A 26,050-nucleotide genomic window follows, 5' to 3' on the forward strand; every position below is an offset into this window, starting at 1 on the left:
TTGTGGTAATGGAATAACATTACTGGCGCCGATAACCTGTGAGTGTGTGTGTGAGGTTTGTCTACGCCTGTGTGCATCAGTGTGTGTGTGTGTGTGTGTGAGTGTGTGTGGTTTCTGACCCCATCATCACACACCACGACACCTCCATCCTTCAGCCTCTCTTTGGCTTTCTCTCTCTCTGTCGCCAATCAATTCTCATCGCCGCCGCGACCGTGGAATCCAATTAGAGCTGCCTCGTCACAAAGGCGCCACATGTGCGTGTGCAACTCTACGTGAGAGTGTGTGTGAGAGTGTGTGTGAGTGTGTGAGTCCAGGCTTTTTACGGTGACCTTGAAAATGTATCAGGAAGCAGAATCTGTTGTAGAAAGAAGCTGCTGCTTCACAGAGTGAAAGGACGGAGTGAAGGAATACACCAGCAGCACACAGACCATTTACTAACTTGTTTGTTTAATCTGTGTACACACACAGTGGAGGCAGCGTTTTACATGTTTATGTTCACTAAGCTTCAGTGCCACTAAATCTAAACCAAAGAGCACAAACGTCACGAGTGAGGCGACTGTTTAACATGGATCAGCAGCAGGATCACCGCCTCAGGTTTTATGCCTCTACCAACCAGTCAAGCTGTAGTTTCTATCCCTGTCTGGATCATCACCTGCACTGCAGGTCAGACACAAGGCTGAAGTTAGCTTCACAATCACCAGCTGGACCACAGGATAACTTCATCTTCCTTTTTCTTTGTTGTGTCATGAATTTTCTTTTGCAACAATAGCTATAACTCGCTCATGCAGATTCAGCATCTGAACTTGAACCCACAAGTACACATGCACACTCCTCTTACCTTCACACACACACACACACACTTAGATCCTGCCCACCCAGCCACACACACAGCTGCTAAGCTGTAGCAGCCCTCTTTTGAAGTCCGAGTCAATTTTGTCACAGAGCTAAAAATCCCATTATCAAAGAGGAGAGTGAGAGGGGGGGAAAAGATACACGGGAGGAAATAAAATGAAATCCTTCTCCTGCCTGAGCTCGCTACTCTCTCTGCTCCTAATCAGCCTGATGAGGACGACAGAGCAGAGGAGAAACCAGTCAGACTCTCACTCTCAACAGGTTCCTCCATATGTCCGTTCATTTCACACAACACTGTCTGCGTTCACCTGCTGCTCCCACACACAGTCACAGAGCAGGTAATGGATGTATCCTGCTCAAGGACACTTTGACAGAACATACAGTCCAGGTATCAGTGGACGTGTGTTCTAGGGATCACATGTGAGGCTCTCCCATTAAAGGGACAGTTCATGCAGGTATTACTTTTATCTTTTGACATTTTTTCCTCATTGTAGATACGTAGGGAGGGGAGGGGACGGAGAGAGGAGCAGCACGCTACAAAGGTCTCATGGCAACATGAAATGAATCTTATCTTAATCTGCCCCAAGCTCACTGACTAGGAAAGAAGCCCTAAAAAAATAAGGCTGTAATAAAGTTCAAATGGAGTTTAATTTCTCTCTGTCTCCAGTGAGTTCTGCCTCTCTCTCAGAAAACCATCTTATAAATAAGATACGCTTCACGAGCTTCAGCTCAGAAACAGACGAGCTAAAACAGAAACACATCAGGCCTGAGTCACAACATGATTATCGTACAATCTGCACTAACGACACAATCAGACTACATCTACAAATGATCCCATTAAGTTGGACAGCCATTTTGCTTTTTGTGTGTGCAAGAACGTTCCAGGTGTGGCAGATGACAAGGTGTAAAACTTACTGAGGAGATTTTACTCATCAGTCCTCTAAAGGAAGAGACAGGGAGAAGAAACAGAGTGAAAGAAAGAAGAAGAGTAGTGAGGTAAAACGAGGACAGAGACGAGTTCCCATGTGGAAGGAGCTGAGCAGAGCGAGGAGCATCTGAAGGACTCTTCATTTAAACATAATTAATGAGAGGATCAACCGTCTGATTCAGTGAAGAAGAAGAAGACGACAGCGGAGGATAATGATCAGAGCGCAGCTCCTCAAAGCCTCAGTGGCTTCTCATGTCCTCCTCCTCCTCTTATCTCCTCCTCCTCTCACTCTCCATTTCTTTCATCAGAGGGGAAACTCCTTTCACCATCTTCTCTCTCTTTCATCACACAGGACAGTGCTTTCACTCTTTTCTGACTCTTTCATCTCTCATCCAGTTTGTCTGTTTAGTCTCTCTTGTCTCTCTCTCCTCATGTTTCACTTTCTCCCTGATCCTCTCACATTTATAGATTTCTGTCTCTCTTCCATTCCTCTACTCCCCTTAATCGCTCTTCCACAACACCCAACACTCCTTTTTCTTTCGATCCTTCTCACTGACCTCATGAAGTCACCTGTCTTCACCGTGCGTCCCTCATAGATGATAAATATGCAAAGCAGAGGCAGATGTAGACAAAACCCTGACATCCTGTTGATGCACTGTACCAATAAGAATGACTCCAAAGCCCCAGGTTTGTTATGTGTCATGTGAATCTGTGTTTCCTCAGCCAGGAGCAGTAAATGTTAACAGACAGAACTGTTTCTCTCTCTCCCTGGTTGTATTTTTCTCCTATGATGAGTAAAAGAATATTTCTGACCAGCAATTACACTTGACATCTCAATTTAAATTACAAATGTGGCCAATGTGCAGAATCTGCAGAGGGAGATTCAGTCTTTCTTTGTTGCTGCCTCATTTGAATAAAAATGCAAACCTCTCAGCACATTTATCACAAACACTTACCTTATGTGACTTCAGAAAAAATGATTTAAAGTCCCATGAGTCCGTCTGTCTACCGTTTAGTGAAATTACAGAGTGTAATATTACCTAACAACGCAACCATCGCTAGAGAGGCAGGGGGAGAGAGCACCACTAATTTTACTGTCACCAGACTGTCTGGCTGCCGGTCAGTAATGCTCTGCCTTATGAGTTTCCCTCCTAACCACCATACAAATAATACAAACTCTGCTGCTGGTCTGGATCTACTGGTCAGACTGGTGCCATCTTGTCAGGCTGCATCGCTTGCTAACTGGCTGTTCTCCAGTCTCAGACAGAGCTTGTAAAACGCTGCCTGGTTTTGTGAGGCTGGTTTCCAGTCAGTTCCTCAGACTGTAGTCCGGTCAGGAGAAGCAGTAAATCTGCTGGTAAGTCAGTCAGTCAATTAAAAAGTGATCCACTTGCTGTCGGTCATTAAGCGTCTGTGCACGTGAGTCAATCAATTATCTGAGTCAATAGGAGTCAGTCAGTTAGTCGTCCAGTCAGCTCGTCAATATTTCATTTCACTGAGAAACAGGCGGAGAGGTTTGAGAGGACAGAAGTCACTCGAGTGAGGATGTTTTCAGGAACAGTGTCAGTGTCTCTCACAAACACAAACAGAGTTATTAGAACCAATAATTAAGGCTGGCACCAGCCTTCTATCAAACACACACACACTTATCCTGCTGATTGACCTGGAGTGGACCTCGTCACCTTCATTGTCTCTGCTCTGCTTTAATCAGATGGAGATTACAGAGTTAGAGCAAGAGAGAGAGAGAGAGAGAGAGAGAGAGAGGAGAAGAGATACAACACCACAGAGGAAGAAAAGAATGATAGAAAAAAGACAGGAGAGAAGACAACAGGCCGAGTGCTGTTTGATGTGATGGAGTCAAAGCGGCTGCTGGTTGGATAATGACATGACAAGAGCTCTTTGTAGGGTCCTTAACTGCTGGCTGAGAGCCAGTTAGTCGGGGTGGAAACACTTCTGCTCATAACTGTGAAGGACTCCCATTTATAGTCAAGTAGACCTCTCTCTCCCTCTCTCTCTCCCTCTCTCTCTCCCTCCTTCTCTAGTTTTGAGTTAAATTGTTCATCAGTGTAAATCAAAACATCTTTTACAAAACAAAAGCTGTTGTTTTCAAAATGTGTGATCTTTCCATTTTCACTGTTCAACATCCAGCTCTGTGCAGTGGTTAGATGATAGTGGTGTCACTGCTTGTTTTCCCTGAGAGGCGATGCAGGAAACTCTGTAAACTACTACTGCAAATACTCTGATGCCACTGAATTAAAAACAACATGGACCACATACTTCTGGCTGACTATCACTTTTTCAGGAACATCAGGTACACCTCATCTTATTTTATCACATCCCATCAATGTATTTGCTGCTTAAACTGTGTCAAGTTGTGTCTGCTTATGTTCTGTCTACGTCAGAGATGAGACAGTTAGAGGTTCAGTATTTTACTCATTATTTTATCATTTCCGCTGCCTCTTGCTGTTACTTCACTCACTTAGTTTCCACTGACTCATCCTCCATTGCTCTCGGTTTATCTTTCTGTCTCTCTCTACTCACTGAAATATTTAAAGATAGAAATAGAAAACAAATTAAATCCAATCTTGTTGATAAAGCACATCACACTGATATTATAGTGCTGACTGTGTTCTGTCACAATCCCATAGAGAACAGCCAGCACAAAGGAACCTGTCATTACATGAGGTTTCACATTAACAGGCCTTTAAATGAGTCACTTCATCATTGAAGTCTTTAATTTAAGCCTTAATTAGTTTGAGAGTTTCAGTCTATTAAAGTAGCAGCAGATAAGGTGTATTTCAGTAGAACAGAAGGATTCAGGGTTACTCCTCTATCATGATGTTAGCTAAATCCTCACCATCAGCTGTTTCTTGCAGAGGAAACATCAGCCGAGCTTCACTGAAAATGAAGCTCTTAAAATGCAATGCAGTCGCACAAAGTGCAGCACAATGAGCCCAGATGTAGAAAACAAAGGAGAGGAAGAAAAGAAAATTACAGAGAGACGAGTAATTGTTCTAATTTAGAGAGAAAATAAGGTAAACAAGTTTTATGAGTGGCGACAGAAAAGTGGGTAAGAAGCTCGATAAGCTGCAGAAAAGTACACGAGCAACTGGAGCGCAGAGTTATTCGGCAAACAGGAAGAGGAAGGAGGCTGCTACAGCTCTCCATAATGTTATCCAAGCAGCTTCCACTGAATCGACCCCTCTGAAAGATGAGATGGACACTGCAGGTCATTGGTCATTGGTTAAAAAGCATAAAAACAAACCAGTGTTTTCTGACCTCTGACCGTCTTTTAGAAACGAGAAGAGCGGTCAAATCAGAAAACGCTCTCATGCTGCAGCTTTGAATCCAAGTCAGAGAAGACTCTGGTCTTTGATGCAGCACTAATAATCCCTACTGGCTGGTCTTTCTCCTTCAGTATCAAGGACAGAGGGGACCTGCTAGTCCAAACTGGAAATCCTCAGTTCTCATGCCATTCAAAGTGTAACTGACTGATCTATCTGTAGGTGCTACTTTTAACAGCCTTCCTGTTTTCATAATGTCTCTCGCTCTAATGGCCAGAAATCACTGAGGACTAAAAAGATGGCTGAGGTGCTGCTGTTAAATGACTTAGTTCTTTACATATGCATGAACACGTGTGTTAGGTAACAGAAACATTAAGAGGCTCTCATAACAGAGTCACTGCAGAGGTGCCAACATGGCTGCACAGTGTCCATGATAAGGTATTTCTGCTCCACACAGAGGAAAGGGTTTCAGTGCAGTAAGTCATATGTAAGAGCTCCAGCTTTAGAGACAGGAGCCTGCAGGTCTTTTTCATCGATGTGTGGTGACGATGGCTCAATGTGAAATTAAAAAAGAAAGAGTGGCTGACTCACTTTTTATGAATAATAAAGTTAAAGAAAAAAAGAGTAAAAGTGTGGCTTAAAAGCTCAGAGGAAAGAAGTTACAATCAACCGACCAGAGCTGCAGAGCGAGCTCAGGACCACAGCTCCCAGTGAGTCCAGTACAAACACCAGCAGTAAGTAGACTGCAACAGAACTCTGGTCTGAGTTTATTTAACAGGATAATGCTCTCAAATGCAGATTTAAAAAGTGCCAAATATTCACAGGAAACCTGTACAGCTCACACTCTGACAGCGGGGCGTGGCAGTGAAGACGAAACTCACCTGATGACCTCCAAACACGCCAAGGACCCAGAGGGAATGTCATCATTTGTTTCAAAAAGAAACTAATCTGCATTTTAATTAAACAGCTTCACTCTGGAGGACCTGCAGTGATCAATGGAGCTGCAGTCAAACAACAGTGTTGTCCAGCTGAGGCTCTGTTACACCTCCGGGGTCTGGAGCTTTAATCCATGTAGTGACATCTGACTGGAGAGGAAGAAGATGTAAAATGTGCCACAATCAGACAGAGGAACAAAGATGTTTCCCACTGTTTAATCATCCTCCTGAAGACTTTCCCTGTGGAGATCAACCCAAGCACTCAGCAGAGAGCGGCACCCCTATATCTGTCTGATAATATTCATTTTTCATCCATACAATATCGCCATGTTTGGTGCCAAAGCAACTGAGAAGTCGTCATAACTATTCAGAGTTGTGTTGAAACACTGAAGCGTCTTTCTCCAAGTTCAAACTCTTGAAGAAAGAGAGACCCTAAATCTAAAACATCAAACTTTCATCAGGTATAAAGGAAAACGTCTTTATCTGTTGAGTTCAAAACACTGTTTGTGTTCAGATGTGAAGAAGAAGTGGAGAAAAAAATCCCCACATTTCAATATTATTCAATATTATCCATCATTGCTGACTACACTGAGGAACACTGAGCTGCACAGTAAGATATCAAAATAAGTCTAAAGTAAGAAAATAAGTAAAATAGGTTTAGTATGTGGGCTTAACCTAAACAAAACGCAATGAATAACATTAATTAACAGTCCCTCTCAGGCTGCAGACAGTCCCACAGATGGTTCATACACAGCTAAATTAGGTCTGACGCTTGTGGAAATTAATCAGGTAATGTTTTGCTTGCAGAGCAGTGATAAGGCAGGAAATTACCTGTTTCTCACATCTCCACCATTTGTTTGGACCACTGTTTTCCACAGTGAGGAGCTGAGTGACAGGAGCAGAAGACGAGCGGGTGTCACACTCGTGCTCAGAGCTGCTTATTTTGCTCCCGTCACACAGCTGTTTGGCAGCAGGGTTTTCTGTTTGAGATTATCTGACTCTCCTGACAGGTCCATACAGTAAGATAACAACCAGGACAAAACACACATCTCACAGAGCAGCAGTCACATCTCTTTATAATGCAATAGTTGTTTATCTCTGAATAACTGGAGAGTGTATTAGAATTCAGTATGGCTGCTCCTAGTGATTACTCTCATTGTCAATTAAGTTCTTATTATTTTTCCAATTAAGCATTTAGTTTATAAACAATGTTAAAACTGCCAATCATAGCTCCTGCAGAGTCCAAGGTGACATTCTTCATGCTGCTAACTTTTCTTTTTCTTTTGTTTTCTCCTCATGATGGACAGTCAAACCAACACAAAGACATATCAATAAATCACGTCATTGATGAACACCAGCTGCTGCTTTAACCAATGACCTTCAGCGAAATGGAAGAGAAAATGTCGAGTTCACAGCATGTGATAGAGTCAGGTACTGAGTATTATCCTGCAGGGAGCAGCCTCTGAGTGGATGAAGGAGTGACACCGTGTGGGAACGCAGCCCTGGAGTTGTCGAGTAACGCAGCACTCTGAAGTGAAGTGATGTCTGTTTTCTTTTTGTTAATGACAAGGTTACAAGGCGTATTGTAAACCTTATTCAAGGCATAGGAACGTTCAGGAAGTCGATGAACAAATAACATTGCTGAGGGCCTGGTTCCATTTAGCTTTGCCAGAAATCTGTCCTGGTGCTGTTATGCATGACACTGAGGCTCTGGCAAAACCTAAATGACATGTATCCACTCTTAATGTTATTAGTTACACCTGTGCTGTCTGCTGCTGTACAACAGGTCTGCCACATGACTCATGCAACTGCTGAATAAAATACAGAGTATCGTGTTTATTGATCCTAACTCACTTATATCACAGCTGCTTGTTCATTAAATTATCGCACAGATCTCTGTATAAACTCACACATGGAATCATATTGGTCTGTTAACACCTCATTTAACAGAGCAGCTGCTCTTCCTCATTATTCCTCCTCTGTTTGATCACTTCCCACTACCTGTTACAGTTGTTAGCTTAAGATTTGGTTGAGTGTAGAGGGATAATAAATCGTAACAGCAGGCTCCAGTTCACCATCGTTTGTTCACTCATTTCTACAAAATCATCAGGGCTGTGAACAGAATGTCTATGTTCTTATTATGTGTGTGTGTGTGTGTGTGTGTGTTTGGTAGGTGGACAGCCTTGTGGCCGTGTTTGGAGTCCATTAAAAATACATCAAGGAGAGCGACTCTCAGCACTTCTCTGTGATTGTATTGATTTCCTGAGCAGGCGGCTCCGACTAATATCTGATGGTATTAATACTTGTTAAATATTCATGATAACTATCACTTTACATACCCAAGGAGCGGTTTGGATACACACTCACCAATGGAGACACACACACACACATACAGCAGTGGTTATAAAGGAATCATTTTCATTTTGCTGTAACAAGAGATTCAAATATTTCACTTTAAACGATAAAATCGTGAGCTGAAATAGTCTATTCCCCCTCCACATCTGTGAGTACACGAGGGTCTGTGTGATGGAAATGTAGTCATTGGAGGGTGGAGAAAAAGCTCTGTGCAGACGCCTGTGTATCCACCAACATGTCGTGTCAGCACGACAACTCTGACTCACCGGGAACCTTTAAATCTGACACATTTATGTTGCTGATGCCCTTTGTTCTACACAGGCACTCCTAATCCTGATATAACCTCGTCTGACCTGCAGTAAAAGGAACAAGTGGAGGAGAATTCACTGCAAATATTGTGCAAGAGAAATTATTATTAGGTCAGAAAAATATCAAATTGAATAAAATAAAATGGCATGGATGGTTGCTGCAACAAATACCTGTGACTAATAGTTTTAGTCACATCGTCAGTCGGATGGTAAAGTAGGAATCTTACAAGGCTTTCTTGTACACTTGTTTCTCTCTGTGTGTGTGTGTGTGTGTGTGTGAAGCCATTTCACAGTACAGTAATTTGCGGGTGAATGGAAGGAGGGAAACAAAGATTGTGAGCATGTATTAATTTCACACTGTTTGCATGTATGTGTGTGTGAATGTGTCCTGGAATGTGTATGTACAGGATGTGTGTACATTTCTGTGTGTGTTCATAGAAAGTGAGCTGCCTGCATGTTAATATTCTCACTGTGTGTATTAAGAGAGTAAAGTAAATGTCCTTCATTTTGTATTCTACATACGTTTCAGCATGTGGCAGCAGACAGAGAGAGGCACAGGGCCTGCCCTCAGGCCTGATCCTGATTCTTTCTTATGAAATTTGGTCCTAATGGGCTTCCACCTGCATCCTTATGCATGCCAGAACATGGGAGCATCAAGTAAGAGTGTGAATCAACATGTCAGAGTCAAAAGGGAGGGATACTGCGAAGCCTTTCACTGCATGCTACAGTCTTTTTTAGTTCACCCTCCATATGCTCAGACTTTGTTCCCAGGGCTCTTCCTGCTCTCACCAGGTCTCTTTTCACTGCTCTGTTCAGCTTCAATTCATTTTTCTGACCACTTAATGCCGGAGCGATCTGCCAGAAGAAGTCACATTTCTGAAACCTTTCTTTTATCTGGGGAAGTCTGCGGCTCTAACCGCGAGGCATCTGTTTTCTGTGGTACCGGGGCGGCTGAATGGATCCTGACAGTGCTATATTCTCTGTGCCGGGCTGCTCCGAATGCTCTTAGACATTTATCATCTCACTGTCCTCACACAGCGATCTGGAGACACTTGTCACAGCTGGAAGCACACTTATTGTTCTTACAGCCACTGTCGCTCATACAACACACTACATCAGCCATGAGAACAAAGATGATGTTGTTGGTTACCTGAGTGTGCTTTTTGCTTTCTTTAATCCAAAACAACAAAATGGGACGATCATTTCCCAACAGTCGGTTAAAATTAAATGCCAAACTTGTCACAGACACGGCAGGCAGCTTGGGAACATGCTGGTGGGATATTACAACTTATTTTAAGCTTTTCAGCTTCAGAATATGAAAATTTAGTCAGAGGCCGAACAGCTTTATCAACCAGGGACTGAGCTTCATAAACACTATGTAAGATATAACATCATTTCATTCAATAATGTAGCACCACAGTTTTCAAGGTCACGAATGAACTGTCAGGGGCTACAGAGTTTTTTTCTTTGTGTCCTCCTGAGCTGTCAATCAAAGCCTCATTATTTCTGTTTTGCAGCAGAACACACACATACAAAAAAAAACATTATTTTTCTTTGGGAATAATGTGCAGTGTCACACACTTCCATCTTAATTAATCTCCTCTTTTGACACTGTGCATTTGACTCACCCAATGGGTAACGACACAAACACACACACACACTCTCACACACACACACACTCACATGCAAACACACACACAGAGCAGATGGTTACTCTCTTGGATACTTAGCATGCTATCGCTGCTTCTGTTTGAAAACACAGACATTAAACATGTTCATGATAATAACTCAGCTTCTGATGAGATGCCAGGACAGATTACACACACACACACACACACACACACACACACACACACACACACACACAGATTGAACATTCCAGTTGTCTGCTTGCTCCCTAATTAAGAGTTCTTGGTTATCATCACAGCTGCTGGCTTCAACACAACAGCCAGGTGTGTGTGTGTGTGTGTGTGTGTTTGTACAGAATGAACTTTCTGACATAGCAGCCACATGAACCAGTGGAAGAAATAATCTACCTGCCTCTCCTCTCCGAGCCAGAACAGCAAACAAAGTGGAGCATTTGAAATTTGGACGGGGATCTGTGAGAAAAGTGATGGTTAGTAATGGACAGATGAACCAGCACGGCCAGAGGAGGAGATCACACAGTAAACACTTTGGATGTGTGTGTCTTTGGTCAGACTCTTCTATAGAGTTCAGGGAGGTCAGTATTGTAGAGGCTGGGGTCTGTTTTCACCATCAGACAGAATCTTCACACGCCTTTATATCCAAGTTTCACTTTTTTATAAGTCTGTCAAAGTTTTTCCTCCACAGAGCCAAACATACAAAGACAGAACCTTCATGCACACACAGGGCTGATATAACAGCAGACAGCTCACTGCATCATTATCAATGTATATGTTGAGTAAAAAAAGAACCTGCAGTACTCACATACCCAATACCATGATCCAGATACCACTGAAATCTCTGTTAGGCTGTGCTGCTGCTTCCATTTTTGGCATCAGTTAATCAACACAGCATGAAAGTGGGAACATCACTATTCAAAAACATATGACTTGCACTCGTCCATTTTGGAAGCTTGAGCAAGATTCAGAAAGCAGCGTTATATACCACCTGAGGCTTTCTCATTTTGGCTTCACTGTCGCTGCACCACAGGCGCGCCGGGTGTTATTTCATGAGATGGATATATGGGATTTCTTTCTGGTTGCCGTTTGAATTTGCTGTTGCTCTTTTTCATCAAATCATTTCACGTTAAAAGCTTCCGAGCAGTTCAGGAGCAGAAACGCCTCTTCAGAAGGATTTTATTGTGAAACAACCGCAGGAAGTACTGAGCTGCATTATTATTGTCTTTATTATCAGCCACTGATTCTGTCCATTCAGACTGTGTCCTGCCCTGAGGAAACACATCTGAGACACAGAGAGCACAGAAAGCTCAGCATCCCCTCTGCATGATATTCTGCCTTTAGTTTCATCTCTCTCTGTTTATAATCGTCCTTACACGAGCCTATTAACCAACACTTGACCAAACATGTTCAAATGAACTTTTCTAATCTGATTAGACTCACATGTCAGGCCGAACATCTGTTGTCTGAGGGAGAAAATGTGGGATTTTTCCACTTTGCTGGAGTAAAACAACACAGGCCAAGCTGAGGGTGACGCGCTGCCTTACAGGAAGTTCAAATTCCAAAATAAAGTACCTAACAAAAGTATGTGGACTAAATGTTAGTGATGCTCCGCAGTTAATGAGATTTTTTTCTTCCTGATCAAAGTCAACGTACATTAGAGCACTTTGGAAAAAAACTTTTCATTTGTTCATTATAATTTACAGCCCTTGTTTTGTGGTGTTCATTTCCAAAGCTATTTAGGTCTGTTGCTTTTAATTGATCATTCTGCAGCCAATTTGGAGCGGCTGACTTTGGTAGTTAATTTTAAAAGTAATTTCAAAGTGTTGCTTTTAGCTGTTCATCTTGGAAGCAATTTAGGGCCACTGATGTTAGAGAGCCTATTTAGTGACGCTGCTGATTAACTGAGTAGAACAGAGAGGGCAGGACTGAGACTGTATCTGAGAGATTTTGGAGCGACTGAGACATTAAGTCAGAATGTTGCCAAAAAAAGGTGAAAATATTCCTTTTCATATACCCACATGCATATACACAAAACCCCACACATTACACACAGTGCTGCGTAGAGTATGTGGGCGCTAACATCACGTGACTGTCAGTACGTACTGTGAAACTCTACATGTTGTGAAGTCAAGTCAAATGTATTTGTGTAACCTTTAATCACACGCACACTCTCACAGGACTACGCCCACATTTTAGCTCTGAGGAAACATGCTCAGTTTGTTTCTGCATCAAGGAAAAATCTCCACACATGGTGGATTATATAATTCAGATCAAAAGATCAGCAGGAGCAGTAGTTTGTAAGCCAATCATAGTCAAGTGCCGAAACCTCACAGTGAAAACGTCCAGCTGTTACACCTTTATTTTAACATTTTAAGATGATTTTTTGTGAAAAAAAACAGATGCAAATTATTATTCAAAGAAGAATATCTTTGGAGCACATGTCTTAAAACATGTCTGGAGGGGATCTTTGAGTAAAATATAGTCAGTGACTGAGGATTTGTCTCTAATTAGTGTTATTTTTCATGACCTTACAGGGCTGCTTCACTAATATATAAGTGCTTAGCAACAGTCAAAGTCCAATACTTTTTAAACTGAAACTGTCAGAGCTGGTGTAAACATTACTCAACTATTCCATCAAGGAGAAAAGCAGCTAAAGTATCTAATATCTGATATAGTGTCATTTTAAAGTTACCTGTGATATGTGAACTGCAGTTACACTATTAGAAATGAAAAGAGCTCTGGTATAAATGGTGTTAGGTCTGGCTGTTAATGATTAGTTATTGAAACAGTCATGTTATTTCTGGATTGTGTTCATCGTGTTTGTGCCAGCGGCTCAGAGAGCTGTAGTTCTGTAGAGGACACTGTGCTCCTATCACACTGCATTCAAGACAGGAAACACATTTTATTTTCCCTCCCACCCACGGTCGCTGGTTCATCCCAAACTCAGGTCAATTATTCTTCCAGACAAACTGTTGTTTTTGAAAGAGAACTGGATCTCTAATCGCACAATCCAACACACACATCACTGCTGTTTCAGTGACAGACTGTGTAATACCATGTGTTTGGTCTTCTTTGTTTGACAGCTGCATTTCTTTGTCTTTGCCTGAAGCAAGCAACTAAAATATCAGATCTGTTTTATATGGATGATGGAAATGATAGATAATAACCAAACAGACAAAACCAAAACATCCACAGGGACAAAATGTGATCCTGTCAATCATCTCAGGACTTTCCCAGACTGTGTCAGGCCTCTGTTCTGCTGCAGCTCTCTCCAGCGTATCAGGTCAAACAAATTAACACTTCATATCATTTCTATGTGACTGGGTTGTCTCCTCTATGGGGGTCCTGAGCCCACTGAGTAGACAGACCCAGGTAGACAGGATACATTCACCCAGGCCGAGGTTGACCGTGATCTGACTGCTGGAAGGTGTTGAATTTCAACCTTTAATTGCATCGCAGCTTCATTAATACTTTAAGGCTTATGGCTCCTGTTGCTGATGCACAGCCTATATAGAGTTCCATATATACACAGTCTGCATCAAGGTTCTGAATAATTGAACAACGTACAGTATGTTTGACAGCTTCATTAAAGCAGTTTGGTGGGTTAGATTATATCGTGCTGGCTGGAGGCGACGCAGGCGCAAAGCCTTCATCTCTCCACCAGTGAATTTCCTCGACAGTACACGCTGCTGAATACTGAGGAAAAGAAGGGAGGGGATAAGAGGATTCTATACTGTCCCATAATGCACATGTGATGGTGACCTATTTAACAGTATTGGATAATGGCTTTATTTATCATCACTGCTGTCATCCATGCAAAAACACTCGAGGGAGGACCCACAAGTATGATCTCCAGAGTGAAGTTAATTTCATTAGCATGAGGAGGAGTTCTTTAGTGGGAGATTTGTGAAAAATCACAGCTTGGAGGTGACGATTTCTACTTAAAAATACAGTTCCATAATCACAACTCTTACATGGTTTTATCAAGTAGACACTGCTCAGTTATTAACAGAAAGAGAAAGAGAGAGATGATTCATGGGAAGCCAAGTGCTGCAGAGTTGTACACAAGTACTAAAGCATAGTGTCTTACCCTGACTCGAGTGAATCAGTTTCAACTTTTGACCTTTAATTATAGTTTCTCACTCAGAGCGAGTTATGTATTTAATCTAAAGCAAAAGACACATCTTCATTCCAAGGTTTGGAAAAAAAACACACACAAAAGAAATGGTGAAATACTGTAAAAAATCAGGACAGAGCAGTAATGAAGAACAGACATTCAAACTCTCTGAGAGGTCAGAGGTCGAGACTCAGACTGTGCTTCAGAAAAAAAAAATCAGTCCTCTCACATCTGCCTCCAGTGAGGAGAAGTTTGTCCTTGGTTTTCTTTAGTGTTTAATATGTAGAAGCCTTCACCCACACTGAACATAACTCATCCAGACGGATCTGACTGGAGCCCGAGGCCGCTCAGCACAGATCGCTCATCTACTCTCAGAGAAAAACAAATATCAAAAATTTAGTTGATACATAAAATATGAATATATTAACCCAATGGCACACATACAAAGACAAAGAGGAAACAGAAAGAGAGAGTGCAAAGTAACTGAGTGAAATACATGGAAGTCCTTCAACTGCACTACACAAACAGTTGATTTATAAATCAATCAATCAACAGCCTATTAATTAAGAGCAACTTTGGTAATCAATTAATCATGTGTCAAAAAAAAAACCCCACCCTTTATTTGGTTGTAGCTTGTATAATGTGAGGATTTGCTGCTGTCCCACTAAGTCAAAGGTGTGTGTTTATTATAATTATAGCAGAGGTGCTGTCAGAGCCAAAGAAAGCTATGAGATTTCTCTTAGTATGAGTAAGGTCAAATTCTGCAGACCTCTTCTGATTTTAAAATGGATGGAGTGAAGGTCTGTTTTAAACTGGAGAGAAAGTGCTTGAATGTTTCAATTCAGGGCTTTGTCTGTGTCTGATGTTTACAGAGACAGAGAGAGGGAGAGAGGGAAGGGAGACGGAAACAAAGAGAGTGAGATGTGGAGAGATGAAGAGATGGAGGGATTCAGAGAGAACGGCTGTTCTCCCAGCAGAGCTGATATTGATTGTTCTTCCTGGCAGAGACGTCCATATTAGCAGCTTAAACGCTACACAGTGCGACCTATTTACATCCGCTATAATTACACACACACACACACACAGATATCACACATGCAAACACACAGCAGGATATCCAGGATACGTATGTAATCAAACACACATACAGACAAACTGCAAACAAACAAACTGCAAATTAGCTGCTGATGAGATCAAATTAGAAACACACACACTACTGCACAACAATGCACTTTATCTGATTATATAATCCTATAGTGTAACTACCCTGCTGTACCATCCTGAGCTGTTACTGGTTAAAATAGCTTGTGAGACAGTCACAGATTAAACTACTGGGTTCAAACAGGAACTGAACAGCAGTCTTCCTGTGTGTAGCCTAACACAGTCATTTCATTAGATTTAACTGTTTATTAGCTACGACTGTAACACATCCACAGTACACACACACAGCACCATAGAAACCCCACCAGATTTTTTATCGTTTAATCGCTGAGTGACGCAAAGGCTACGACGTAGAAGTCACAGAAGTCCAATCCTGCTTGAGGAAACATCAAATAACTCCGTCACTGCAGATTCTATCTGGCTAAAATAAAAACCACATCCCAGCCTCTCTCCTCCCTCTCTGAACTCCCTGGCCGATTCTCTCTCCACCTCACTCCTGCTTTCTTGAGAGCAAATCCACTTCCACACATAAAGAGCAAGTAAGCAATCTAAGCAGGAAACTCAATGTGTTTGTTCCACTCTGACTGTGTCTGTGTGTGCAGGAGAGCGGAGTGTCTAATTGGAGGATGGTATGATGATTTCCGAACAGCAGCAGGACCACTTGGTTCTATAACGGGAGGAGATAATGAGGGAAAGAGATAAAAGGACAAGAGGGAGAGGATGGAAGGAGGACTTGGGGGATGAAAGATATTCTCTAAACTAACCACCTCAGACAGTCATTTTTATTTTCTGTCTGTCTTTAGGGCAACAGAGCTCCAAAAGCAACAAAGATTAAATCTGACCTATTGTGGTTTAAATGGTGAGTCACTTGCATGGCAGAAAGAGAAGTATGATTCATCTGCAGGAGCCACGACTCTGACCTTTGCACTTTATACTGTTGACTCACGTACAGTACGGCTGAGTTTTCTTTGAACATCTGAGAGACAGGCTCTTAATAACGTCCTGATTTCTATCCATACAGCCCCAAATATTCACCGATGGGAGCTGCTAGTATCCTTACATCTTTCAGCAGACCCCTGAGAGTATCCACACTACTCTCCACGACCTGAGATGCAACAGAGAATTTAGAAAAAAAATCTTTAACACTGACATGAGCTCTGCAAATGTCTGCATGAAGGACGAGTCGTCTGCCAATAGAACTCGTTAGCAGTGAACACAAGGTCATGTGTATTATTGTTATGGGGCATAAGGGATGTAATCTGTTTCGCCGATGCTGCACAATCCCCAGTATTTCCTATGTTAATAATAGAAAGAGATTAGAGACGTGTATCTGGATGAAAACACAAACACAAATGAAGATGCATCACACTGCTCTGCTGATTGGTAAAATCATCAAAGTAAAACATTGAAAATACATATTCAGCACTGAGTACAGTCGTACCTTTATAGCACTTAATAATAATAATAATTATAAAAAGACAAGACAACCCTGTTGAGCTCCTTCTTCAGGCTGATGGAGCTGAGCTCAGAGGGAGTGAGGTTTGTTTTCCAGCACTGAATTTGCATTGTGATTCAGTGTGTGTGAGGCAGAGTGATCACTGATGAGAACAAATATCATGGAGAGACCTGAGAGGTTCCTGTGTGTGTTTATTCCCCGATGATCCTCCAGCAAGGGGAACACACTGACTCACCAGCTGACACACACACACACACACACACACACACACACACAGATGTAACTGAAGATAGAGACATAAAAGTGTTATGATCAGAGAGGAGAGTGTTCAGTGAGTCAATCTGAGGGCAACTTTCAGATCAGCCAAGTAAATGTCTGTGTGTGTGTGTGTGTGTGTGTGTGTGTGTGTCTCTGTGTGTGTGTGTGTCGGGGGTGTTTGAATAGAGAAGATTGAAATACACATCAATAGAGATTGAATTAAAAAAAAGCCCAAGGCAAAAATAAACTACATAACTTGCACACACACACACACACACACACACACACACAGTATCCCATCTTCTACTTCTACTGGTTTTGGTAGAAAACAAACAAACAAACCAAAACCAGGAGATGACATTACAACCAGGCATCCATCAGCAGAGCTGGACTGGAGTCACGTGACTTGGGTTTCAGACTTGTTCAAAGTCCTTTCAAACACTCTCCTCTTCTACCTGACAACAGTGTGAGTCAGCCCAACAGCAGCCAATCACATCGCACCAGCTGGAGGGAAAGGTGTGTTTGTTAGCGCAGACCAGCAGATAACAGAGATAATCCTGTTTTAGATGTTATATTTCTATATTAGTGAATTGTTTACTCAGTTATGTTGTGCTGACATGTGTAACTACAAGCTGGATCATGTCCAGAGGCAATTCTTATCTGTCTGTTTTAAATAAAAGAAGCTCTTTGTAAAGAACTGCACCAGAGTCAGAGGGAGCTTTCTGGGGTAAATGATGTGTGTATTAGCTTTATGCAACTAAAGCACTTTGGTTAAGGTCAGGGAAAGACTGTGGAGTTGGTTACATGTCAATAAACACATTGTGTCTCGAGTCACTGTGAATTTTTTCTGTGTTAGACCACAGTAGTCAGTATGAGTGGATATAACGTTTTTAAAAAATGACATTGTTTGTCTGTGGATTCTTGCAGGTTGCTAATGATGTTAATTAACAACTTGTTCTCATTATGTTAATACAAAGCATAATCCTTGAAAACATTCTTGCTGTTGCAAACTAGTTGTGTATAAACATCATTTCTGGGAGACAGTGTTGACAGAAGATACAGATACAAACCTTCTAAATGTCAGGAAGGTTAATGGAAGTCAGACACATTTTACCAAGGTTTATTTCTGTACATTTCCTACACTAACTGTTATGTTCTAATGACATTACATTTGGTGAAGGATGAAGACTTGTTTAGGACCTGGGTCCTGACTTGGGACTTACTTTTCTTGACCCAGGGCTTCAAAACCAGGACTGTTTTAGCAAAAAGCCAGCTAAGCTAAAGCTCAACAGCACTGAAAAGCATAGGAAGCTGGCTTTGAGAGAGAGTGTGTGTGTGTGTGTTGTACAGCTCTGCTATCTCTCCACGCAGTAATTGTCTCATAATTATTATTCATCATAAACTCTTTGATCGTGGAACTCTCTACTGATATTAATATTATCATCTACTGGAGAAAGAGGAAGAAAGAGATGGAACACAGAAGAAGAAAGAAGGAAACAATCAAAGAATAACTTGAAAGACAGAAGCCCGCAGAGAGTTAAAAAAAGATATTTAGAAAAAAAGAGAAGAGAGAGAAGTGAGATAAAGTAAAGGAAGTGTGACGAAGAGAGAGAGAAGGGATGCTAAAGAAGGATCTTGCGTGTGTGACAGAGACCGTGAAAAGACAGAAAGCAATGCCACCACTCGGACTCAGAGAGAAGACAAGATGAGAAAAGAAACGTGCGAGAGAAAGATGGTGAGAAAATAACTAGAAAGAAAGGGTGAGGCTGAGAGGCAGACACGCACCAGAGAGAGAGAGAGAGAGAGAGAGAGAGAGGGAAGTGAAGCAAAAAGAGCAGAAAAGAGAGAGTTCACCAAACTCAATCATTCACAAACATCTCACCATCCTCAACAAACACAAACATCTACATAAATATGAAATGAAGAACAGAGTTTGAAGGATCTGTCAACATCTACACATCGATCACTGTTGTTACAGTCGCCTTTCAAAGAAAAATGGAGGAAATAACTTTGATAGAAAAGATCCAAACTCTGCTTCACCTCTTTAACTCCATGTGTAGAAGTGAATTATTCTCAGGGGAACAGAAAACCAGTTTTTTCTTTTGTCTTTTCTCCCTTATATTGTTCATCTAGATGTAAAACCATCATCTGGAAACTGTTGATTTCTTTTAAGAATGTTTGTGCAATATCTTCTGACTTTTAAGGGAGGGGTGGAGGCTTCCATATTTGGCTGTTTTTGACTTGTCAACAGTAGATACAGTACGTAGCTAATTAAAAACCTTTGGGAACAGACAAAGACCAGGGGCTAAATGTAGCCGACATGCAGCAATTGAATGTTATCGTTTCACAAAGTTCCCAGTGTGTGTGGAGGGTGTCTCCCCCAGAGACAAATTCTGCTGACATTTAGTGCGTGCTGATTTTGGATTCATATATATTCATTCAAGTCCAATAAAATCTCCCAGAAAGCAGGCGCGTTGGCTGTAAAACCTGAAGACAGCTCGGACAGAGAAAAATAGAGCCAGAGAGTCAGATACGGAGAAGGAGGTCAAAGGTCGCTCGTTCCTCGTTCTATTAGAAAACACAGGTACTGCAGATAAAGATTAGATATCCATCACCGGCATGATAAATGGCTGTGATCAGAGCCGGTGCAGAGATGTGAATCACAGAGAGGAGACAGTTTTAGAGTTTTGCGGGCTGTGATTTGCTCCTCAGAGAGTGAGTGCGGCCCAGAGGAATACCACCATGCCTCCTGGCGCAGGAACAATATATCAGCTGGGTGATCGTATTTCCAGCCCTCTACAGGACCCTTTATGTGAAGAGCTCCCTGCTTGAATTATCAATTTAGATGTTAAATCTGAGGAAGAGGACAGCGTTGGACCGTTTCATAACACAGTATGTTCTCCAGAGGCAGAATAAGAGCCTGGAGGACACTGTCAAACTGCTATTACTGTCTTGTCGTTTGTGCTGGTGTCTGTAATTTTCTGCTCTCACCTTATTTTGAATTAGAAGCTGTTTTAAATTTTTTGGAACAGTTTCTCCTGGGATGGAGCTGCCAGCACAAATGAAAACTATTTTTTTATGTGCTCTAAAAATTCAAGGTTCAGTCAAGAATTCTCCAGCACCTACAGGGAACCAGTGAGCGAGCTACACATCATTAAAAACTTTTAATGACATTAGGTTCCAGGGAACACTGCTGGGTGACGCTACATGCAAAACACATTCATGTTAGCTGGTTCCAGTAAATGAAATTAAACCATTTTAATGAAAATGCTGAAATCTATGTCCATATAAAAAAGTATAATGTCTACAGCTGCAGCTTGATGTCATTGTAATGGAAATGTTGCAGACACTTTTCCAGCTTTCCAAGATGTCTGCATCACGTTTAGTAGTTTAGTTCAGTAGTTTTCTGCTCCACTGGCGCAGTTTCTCCACAGAGAAGGGAGGTAATGAGGACAAAACCAGCTAAACAAAGACAGTAAAGTGAGTCAGGAAGAGGGGAAATGAAATGAAAAACACCACGAATGTGGGTGAGAGAAATAAGGTGTTTGAACAGGTTTATACTCTATATCATCGACCTGACAGTGAGGCTACTCCTTAAGTTCAGAAATGACACAGAAGCAACTAAAGGTACTGCTTTTCCACCTGGGACCCAGAGAGGAATGAAACACATCACATTTGAAGTTGAACTGAACTTGTGTAGTTCAGTATGAACTCATTCGTGTTTACTGCCTCTGTTTACCTTCATGTTACTGGTCAGCTCAGTGCTGATATCATGAGCTCTTTAGTGTGAAACTAAATCTAAAACTCTCTGTGCACTCTGTGCTCAGGATAAATGGATGGATACCAAATGATGTAGAAAATTGAAAAGGACCTGAAGTATCCAATGGCTGATTCTCTGAGAGGACGCTATCGCCTTTCCTCACACACACACACACACACACACACTCGGTCAGTGATTGGCTGAGAGTGGACCGCTTCCCCTTCATCTACCCTGTTCTCTACTAATCAGATGGAGAGAACAGAAAAGGAACACACACACAGTCTACCAGCTCCCCATGGGTTCTGCACTCACCCTGCTCTATTCTCAGAACAAAGTGTCACACAATTAGATTTTCAAGTCTGGTGTGTGTATGTGTGTGTGGTTGTGTACGCCTGCATGTTTCTGTGTAGACGTACAGTCTGCAGGTGTGTTCTGATGAAAGGATGGTGTTTACACTCTTTTATTTCTGCCTTTAGATCATATCTATATACATTATTGTGTTGCAGTTTCATGCTTTCAATACTGTTCACTGTTGCTTATGATTATAACTATATGACTTTCTAGTGTTCTGTTCCAGGTGCTCTCTCACTGTTGATTTAACAGTGAGATACAAGAGGAGATATTTCTTTGTTTCTTTGTTTTCAGCTCTTATTTCATGCCCCATGCTGCTGCTGTAAGGCCGTACAAGATCTGTTTTTTTATGAATGCAGGGATATTTATTCCATCTTTTGTCCGTGCACTGAAGCTCTGCCCCTTGCAATCCTCTTACAGTTCTTCGTCTTGGACACTTGTACTGTGGGTGATGCAGGAATTGCGGCTTATTTCAGCTTAGGCTGCTGCAGCCATTGTGAGTCACTCTGGATAAGTTAGCTAAATGACTCAAATGTAATGCTTGTCCAGGACATTTTATTTTGTGAAACAGCTGTAGAGAGTTTTGGAATAAAGTCCTGCAGTCACAGAGGACTTTCCCTTCATATGGCACACCAAAACTGCACTGTATGAAATCATGTTTTAGGATTAAACACATGCTATGTGATACATTGCAAGAACAGCACAGCATGTATGTGAAATTTGACGACCTCTGTCTACTTCTGTGACTCAGTGGCAACACACACACACACACACACACACACACACACACACAGCAGGAATAAAGCATAGTGCCATCAGCTGTGCATGAGTCAGCAGAAGGTCTGTCCCGTCCTTTACATCTATTCAGGAAAATGCACACACTCACATTATTGCTGTTTGTGCTGTCTGTGTATGTACACACACACACAGACAGCACATCCTGTGTTGGCACACACAGCCCAGTGTGTAGGCTCACTTAAAAGAAACCTCAAAGTGCACAGTCTCACACAGACTCACAGAGCAGACTCACACTGACACACACCACAAACACACATTCATGAGGAAAAACACCCACAGAAAAGCAGGCGCGCACACACACACACACACACACACAGAGGAGATGATGAGGAGAGGAGCTCTCATGGCTGAACTAGTCCTGAACACAGAGAACCAAAGGTCAGGACTCAGTGTGTCTGTTAATGCTAAGGATTTATGGTTCATCTCATTGGATGGGAAAGGTGAAGTGGGTAAATTAATTCCCACCTCTCTTCTTAGTGAGTGAGCAAGTGTGAACTGAGCCCAGAGTATCAGGAGAGTCTCCTCAGAACAGTAAACTCAGGTGTCTGAAGTTAGGTGGAGATACGTATGTTTGGAGGTTAGTGCGACCATACTGATATAAACTGTAAACAGTAAACAGTTTTCAGCTTTAAAAACAACAAATGAATGACCAGATCTACGTTAGAAGAAGTAAAAACTTTTTAATATTTTAAATTAAAGGCAACATTCTAGGTCATTTCTAAAACCTGAATAAGAATAAAAATGTAGAATTTTCTTTTCTTTTGTGTCCAGCAAAGCAGATGTCCAGACACACTCTGACACACTCGATGTCATGGTCACCAGTCAAGACGTTACTTCCCTTCTCACATGTGGATCTGCTTTTAAAAACGTGGACCACACGGTCTGTGTGAAACCTTACTGAGCAAACCAAACCTTCACCAAACATTTCTGCTACTGCACTGAGAATTATTAACCACCCATACAACAGTCATGTCCACTATACTTCAGTCAAAATGTATGAAGTGATTACTATACAGTGTTTCTCACTTTTGTACCAGCTAATGCATTTTTCAGCTGGTTAGTTCCCTGCCAAGTAAAGAAGACTAATCTTACCAGTTAACAGTACCCAGGCTGTTTCCTGCTCTGCTTGTTATCATTTGTAATTATTCCTCATAATAAAAGCAAATAGAAAATGTCATTATAAGAGACCTACCTGAGCTTCTTGGGGAAGCAGGAAGTCCTCAGGTAGAGTCAGTCCTTTTATGGTGAATTCACATTCCAGTCACATCACTGGCCTCAGGGTTACAACGGGATGACAAGCTAACAAGGACACCCTCCTACCTGCAGAGGAGCAGAGAGAGAGAGGAGGAGGAGAGCGAGGGAAGAAGGTGGAAATAAAACAAGAAAGGAGTGCAGGGATGGAGAGGAGAAAGAGAGAAATGTCAACATGTTGCATCATTAATTCATTAGCATTCCCAAAGCTTCTTCCCCTCTGTCTTCTGTCCCTCCTGTCACTTCTCTCCTCCCCCTCTCCCAGCCTCTCTCTCCTCTCTCTGGCCCTTCCTTCAGGTCTGCTTTGCCCCTGTTTTCTTTCTTCAAAGTTCCTCAGCAGGAAAATCGCTGCAAATTTCTAACTGAGCTCCTGTAAAGTAAGTTCACCTCGAACACACAGTACTTTCTGTGGACTAATGATGAAGACTCATCCCAGTAGAAACATTAAACAGGGTATAACAGCATATACATTGGATCTGACCTGATCACAAATGGCCTGAATGGAGGAAACTGTGGAATGAATTGATTCCACTTAACACAGCACAAAACTACGCACCTCTACGACCCCCGAGCTAACAAGGTCAAGTGCATTTCTTTAGAAACTTTGTGAGGAAAGTATTGTAACATTGATGTATATTTGACATATAACAGAGAGCAGGGTGGGATAAGAAAAGTTTTTTTCCCCTTTGACGTCCATTGTGTTTTTAATAGTAAACGTTCTGGCATCTGTGAGTGAGACTTTCGTCTCCAGCTGCTGACATTTACTCCAGTTCACATCATACGATCCATGAGCGAAGAAGAAGAGCTGCAGTTTTCTGTGGCCTCAACAGAAGAGGAAGATGTGTTGTGAGTAAGTGGCACGACTCTCGCTTTTCTCAGCGAGAAAAACTCCTCTTACTTTCCGCATCAGTCCGTCCACCTACACACTGAAACCTGCAGCTGATTGTTCGTGTTTGTTCTCCTGGGTTTCTCCTAAGGCATGCTGGGAAATGCAAGAAACTGCTAACTGAAGTTGACGAGGAAGGTTAAGGGAAGCGGGTACAACAAAAAAATGAAAAAATAAATAAATAAATTAGAAGATTTCTTCACAGAATAACTCCTGGAACACAGACTGATCATATATAATGTGCCAACAAGACGCCTGAAGGTGGAATCTTTTTAAGGGTGGTGTGGGTGTAGCGTAGGTGACTGTTTGCCTTTTGAAAGAATGGTTACTTCATGTGCTATGCATGGGCAAACATATATTTTTCCCCCTGATGCATTTTTTTCAATTTGAAGAAATCCCATTTTTCTACAGGTCTTATCTTAAATTGGCTCCAGGCCTGCAGGGATGTACTTTTGTTTACTTAGTTAATTTAGTCTGTGCAGTCATAAACGATACAAGTAAGGTAATTAAACAAGGTGATAAAATGCAGCCACGACAGAAAAACAGCAGAAACACAATTTGTGCAGCAGAGATAAATGACATAAAGGCGAGCTGTAAAACTGTCTTCAAACAAAAAGAAAAATATAAGAAAGTCCCGATGATAAGGTGCAACTGAATTTGATGACAAAATCCAAATGACTAAAACACAACATGATGGACGATTGCAGAAAAACAACAGAGAGAGAGATTTGGTGGGAGGGAGTGGGAGGAGGAAGGCACTCTGTATGTTGGATCACTGGGGGAAACTTCAAGCTGTTATTGTTCAGACACTAGAAAAGAGGGAATTTTAGCAATGACAGGAAGCCGTCTAGCCAGAGAATCAAATAAACAGCAGATAACTGGGGAGAAGAGGAGATCAGGAAACTTCCAGCAGATCTAATTCAGCCACACACGTCCACAAAAAGGGAAGTGAAGTTACTCCAAATGGCAACACAGTGTTGAGTGTTTGCTTCAGCAAAAGCAGACATCAGATCACATATGAACATTATGTTTTGAATTCTTCAGAGGGATCAGTCTGCTGATATTCTATGGTTTTTCTTGTTGTTAACAAATCTCAAAACCAATCCTCCTAACAAGCACAGTGTGCATCCAAAGCCTGATGCAACCAGACTGCCAGTGACCAGCTGAGCCTTGACTCATTGTATTGTAATTAAATAACTTTAAAATCCAAAGAAAACAAGTGAATTGTAAGATGATGATGATTGTTTTCTGTAACGCTGTGTTTGAGGCTCATCCATAGTTGAGGAGAAATAAAATATGATCATAACGAGCGTCCATTTACAGCTCTTTGTATAATTAATGTGTGCAGATTTAGAGTTTCTACTCTACCTTTATGTGCTACATTGTCAGGAAAGAGATGGATTAGCAAAGAGATTAGCACGAATGCAGTCAGATGGAAAGAGAGAAATGCAGCAGAGAAAAGCAGCGGGCTGAGATGCTAGAGGTAAAAAGGTATGATCAGAAATGTCAGAGTGGTTCAGGAGGAGAGAGCTGGAAAACAACAGAGAGCAGCAGACAGGTGTCTCACAGAGACTCCGCTCATCCTCCTTCCTGTCAGCACCCCTCTCACCCACAGCTGGATTAGCATTAGCACTACTACACAACGGCAGATTAGCGTTAGCTCGGCCTGCTGCTACACAAAAAAAAAGAATTGGCACGTGCTAAGAC

General features: G+C 41.8%; 1 protein-coding gene across 3 annotated transcripts in view; it reads right to left on the reverse strand.

Annotated features, from left to right (window-relative positions):
* The window catches only part of si:cabz01090165.1 (uncharacterized protein LOC100333421 homolog), a 235,488-nt gene that overhangs the window by 117,262 nt on the left and 92,176 nt on the right, over window positions 1-26,050 (reverse strand). For all 3 annotated transcript variants that reach the window (XM_051065438.1, XM_018685262.2, XM_018685261.2), the window contains one exon: window positions 23,399-23,526. The gene's annotated coding sequence lies outside the window, so the exon portion shown is untranslated. The remainder of the gene's footprint in view (window positions 1-23,398; window positions 23,527-26,050) is intronic.

Source organism: Lates calcarifer, linkage group LG21 (assembly GCF_001640805.2).
Source record: "Lates calcarifer isolate ASB-BC8 linkage group LG21, TLL_Latcal_v3, whole genome shotgun sequence".
Taxonomy (NCBI): domain Eukaryota; kingdom Metazoa; phylum Chordata; class Actinopteri; family Centropomidae; genus Lates; species Lates calcarifer.